Consider the following 5423-nt stretch of genomic DNA (forward strand, 5'->3'; position numbering starts at 1 on the left):
AATTACCGTGTGTCAGCGAGTTACCACTGGTTAATCCATTGTACCCATTGAATGATACCTTGTAATTATCAGAGCTATTGCTCATGCCGAAGCCAAAATAAATACTTTGATTGACATTTGCATTACCTGTTTTCAACACGAAATTGAGAAAATATATCGATGGAAAATTCTGTAGAATTTTAATCACATTTTCCAGACCTAGCCAATATTCACCATGAATGGTACCGAATCCCATAACATATTCATTCCAAGTTCGGTTAAAATCGACTTCTTTGCAATTAGTGCTTCTCCGCATTATCAGTGTCTTTCTCCATTTAAAATCACACAGAACTTCAATCACGGAACCATTAACCGAAGGCTGTATGTAGGATCTTCTTCCATTATTTATTGGAACAACAGATCGCTGTCTGCCATCTTTACAATCTGGAAGCAAATATTAGAGTGTTAAATCAACCATCTTTTTACTATCGGTTATGTTTATACAGTTAGCGCTATATATTTTAAGAAAAGAATTGAATTAAATAAGAACCTTTTCCAACGAATTTTCTTTCTCCCGGAACCGAATGGATGAAATATATGTGCACTTACCCACAATAATATGTTCACATTGATCACCATAGTAACCAACTGGGCATCGTGAACACGTTGTTGCATTACATACAGATTTCTGAAAGAATAGAAAAAATTTGTAACAATATTTTGTCCCCGGCATGATATTGGTTTTAAATTCGCAAACAAGTTTTATTAGATAGCACATCGTGTAATGCTACGAAAATAGATAAGATATTGATATATTAAAATAGACTCATCGTTTAACAAAATACAGAGACTTCCCAGTACTGCCATTTTCCCATTGTTTATCAAGAAACACCATTTCCGCTCGTGATTATCAAAATAAGCAATTGGATATCTAGCTGACCAAATTAGGAAATAATCACAGTTAAGTTCCACGAAAATGTCCATGTCCATCTGTATATGAGGGAATTTTTGCTTTGTTTGGTCAGTCTTCAAATTAAGTATAAATACCATGTATATTTAAACAATCAAATAATTCATAAATCGTGCATCCCAGAAATCAAAGATACCAGTGACCGGATGTCTAATCAGAAACCATCAGCATTCCTTGCGAAAGAGCATGTAGCGTTTTCAGAAGTTAACCATTCTAGCTAGGGCGAGCTTAGCAGGGGTTGAAGGAGACAGGAATACGTTTGATTTTTTATTTAACTTGTGCGTATATTTGTTATATCATAGCTGTTACAAACTGTTGCATTTAAGATGTATCCTGCTAAATATAAACACGTATTTTAGAAGAACATTGTGTTTCTGAGTTTTGCATTTGAAATCATAGTGTACGGATATTGACGTCATATTGAAGTCCATTTCCAAACACAACGTGACGTAAAGAATTATCGGGGGGGGGGGGGCATTGTGGGATTTCAGTACCCAAACCACATCTTACCCGGCTAGATATCAATTCACCTGACTAAGTATATCTAAAGGAACCAAGTCTTTAACTCATCCACAGTCTTCGACATTGCAAACACGACTTATTGGCCAATTTAAATTCACAATGATGCTGTAACCTTACCGTGAAAAGTTGGGCTTCTGATTTCCATTAATTTCGACAAAAGGAAAGTTTTAAAATTAGCACACGAATCAGTTGTATGAAGCGACTCGATGAACAAGGATACACATATCCCATGTAGGAGAATGCTACCGGTGTAATCAGACGCCAAAGACTGCCATTCAATTCGGACTCTTCGCGTATTTCGCCGAACATAACTAGAACTTACAGTAAAACAGAAACGACCGAATGTAACTCAGTTTAAATACATTCATATTATATTATTATATGCCTTGCGACCCATCTGTGTCAATTTCGAGGTGGCAAAGAATATTGATTTAGCTCCTTTAACAAACCTGTGTACTTTTGCATCTCACCTTTCTATGTCATCTCACACACATATCTTTATCTTACCTGTTTATTACACCTGTTAAGTCGAATATCCCACCTCTTATGTCGAATATACTACCTGTCCATACCATGTCTTATCTGTCTATAACAAACTTTATTTTGAATATCTTACCTGTTTATAACATCATTTATGTCGAATATCTTACCTGTCTATAACAAACTTTATGTTGAATATCTCCTGTCGAGAAACAGTTTTCACCTGCTTCAATTAAAGAACATAATTTAGTTTGTTTATCAAACATAAATTGTCGACACTCCTCTGCAGACGTACAAAGCCGACTACAGTCTATTTGTGAGGTAACTTGGTGCTCGGTAATAGGATGATGGTAGATATCATTTTCACAAGTTTGAACTTCTTGAAACACCATTGTCTGTAAGTACTTTGATGTTATGCAGGATGAAACCGTATACAGCTGTAGTATCAGAATAGCCACGATAGACAAAACAATATCCATGATGGATGTTTCAAATGCCCTTAGCCCGGACACTGCGCCAGAACCTTTGATTTCAGCCTATTTAAAGCCACGTTGATAGCAGATGAAATGAAAAGCTGTATCGATTGTATATTTATTGAGCATTTACTTCGCGTCTGCTTGACCACGTGGTGCCGCTTAATAACTTCCAACGATCTAGACTGACGCATTGATAAAAATGTTCTCGCGATTCAGGACTCACCTTTGGAGTCCTGAGTAGGGATTCTGGTTAGTCCTTTATTCTTCTAAAAGCTGAAGTAACGGACTTACTTTCCTTCTACAAAAATATTAAACAAGGTATATGTCGCTTTAATGAATAACCTGCCTTCCATTAGCTGGGTATTGGAATAATTCTTAGTTTGGAGAATGTAGTCTCGGACACCCAAAACATCCAGTTCTTCACGTACGAAGGGTCTGGGTCAATTGTCAACATTCGGCGAAATTTTACTGAATAATCAACCAAATAAAAAACCAAAATCCCGGTTACACAAGGGCAATGGAACTTTTCAGCTAAAGTTAAGAAAGAGTTGTGCACCTTCCCGAAAAACATCTTATAATCCGTGCATTATTATAACCAAACATGACTCGCACAATTAATTTTTTGAGATCTGAATTGAACCAAATGGCTTCGAAAACCACGTGAAAGACATGTTATAAGTCATATCAAGCGATTAATTTAAAAACAGACATTTTGGATTCCATTTTGAATTTCTGCCATTTTGGATTTTCAAAATTCATCTTTGTAAATTCAGAGACACCGAAATTCATATAAAAGACAAAGTAAAAGTCATATCTTACGGGATAGTAACTGGTTATATACGGCGACAATGCCATTTTATTACCAAATTTGGCAGTCTTTTTGAACAAAATGACCGGCACCATGTGAAAAACACATTTTGTTTTGGTCAAATATGTTATTTTGGGAACATTTCGGCTCTATAACCATTTTGTATTTATCATCCCACCAATGAAACGCACTAGTTGCGAGATATCGGTCTCAGGAACTTCCTGCAGACCGCCATATTGAAGTCTGTTTATTACGTCATTTTGGTAATTGGTCTCTTTTGCAATCTGTTTGGGGCCACTCTACTTTTGAGATTAACTTGCCAAGTACAATTGATTTTCAGCTCCCCCCCCCCCCCCTCACGATTTTTTTTTTTACAATAATAACAAGATTAGGAGTGTTGGATATTGGACGGGCAATGCAAATAGATTTTTCTCAAATGACAATTCTTATATTAATTTCATAGGCTTCGACATCTTGTTTTAGAACTAGCTACCTCCGTTAGATTTTGTACCTGCTTTGTCCAGGCAAGATAGCATAAGTGCGGGAAGCTGCTGCAATAGAAATGCCCACCCCCAATAAAAAGCCCCAGTCCAAAATCCGTGTCCAAGTGGGTCAGATTAGCCAAAATCCCCAAATTCCGAAAACAGTATGAACGTGAAAGAGGGTACAGTTTAAATCAGATTTGTGCACCTTTTACATTAAATATTGGTGAGTGCATTTTATTTTTAAACTGTGTTTGTGGGAAAGAGAGTACATGCGCCACTGTCTCAAATAGACAATATTAAAAATAAATGTATGCGTGAATTTATATGCAATGGTAAGAAATAAAAAGAAAACATTTGAATTTAAGTTATATTTATAACCAAGCACATTATAAAGTATTAATGGAATGTGTAGAAGTATAAATGTTGATTTTGATTTCAGATAAAAAATCTCTGTGTATATATTAAATATAAATCAAAATAAATATAAAGAACATAAAAATACTTATCAAATATCACAGATTTTAGTCTTATTTACATATACTTTAACATGATATAATCTGTTGAACCTAAACAATCAATCAAAAATAGATACAACAAGCGGTTGCAATGCAAGATAAGCCCACAGTTCGCAAGAGATGGACGGAGAACAGGGACAATCAATGGGACTCATCCTCTTATTGTCCCAATGCTTCGCATTGAATTTTGAAAAAAAAAAAAAAAAAAAATCAATTTAGTATGTCATACACATGCTGCCAAAGACCCATTTTTAAAAATAGTGTCCTTATTGCATAGTCTTAGGACACTTGCCGATATTGGGGACAGGAACAATAATCAAAATGTACATCGTTTTATAAGTTGATTATAACATACATATTCTCCAGTCTACTGTGTATTACCAAATAATGCACAGTGTGTTTCCTAAATAATTTAAAGTGAAATAAGAACCCATACTGTCTTAAACAAGATCCCATTAAAGATCTCTTCATCCTTAAGATAATTTAATCTGAATCTGACACAAATTGTAGCCGCTTGAGGAGTAATTTATATTATCAAAGAACCTATAGTGCAGCTAGTTTTATCGTTTGGTAGAGCCGCTTGACAGCCCACCACTAGCGTCGTCTGTCGTCATAATAGTCAGGTTAGATGAATTTAGAGAAATGTTTTTTGACAATGGTTTTGCAAGAAACTTTATTTGTGTTTGGAAGTTTGTCGTTCGAGATTTGTTTTTTGTTTCATGTTTCTGATGAAATGTAAAAGTAATTTTTTGATTTCTAAATGAAATTTTATCATATTATTAAAATACAATTAAATTAAACAAAGATACAGTTTAAAAATCTGATATGACAAATGTCTGATTCGTAAAACAAATATTGATTTATAGATACAAATTATAATTTTAGTATACAAATATCGAAATACGACAACAAGTGAAGAAATAATAATTGAGGGCTACGAATTAAGAACACTGAATAAAGAGCTGTTTGGTCTTCCATATCCATATTCGCATGACTATTTTCTATTAATACTTCACCTACTACTGAGGCTACTTTCATTTAATTCTTATCTCGAATCCATACTAATGAGCCTACTTATTTTTTTCCAAGATAAATTACAGAAGAAAAATTTGTGTCAAACAGTAGTGGCCTTATATATAATTGCTCTTGAATGGGCAAAGAGCGAACATTGCGAATGAGAGAACCCGG

The sequence above is a fragment of the Patella vulgata genome, chromosome 7 (genome assembly GCF_932274485.2).
Source record: "Patella vulgata chromosome 7, xgPatVulg1.2, whole genome shotgun sequence".
NCBI classification, from domain to species: Eukaryota; Metazoa; Mollusca; class Gastropoda; family Patellidae; genus Patella; species Patella vulgata.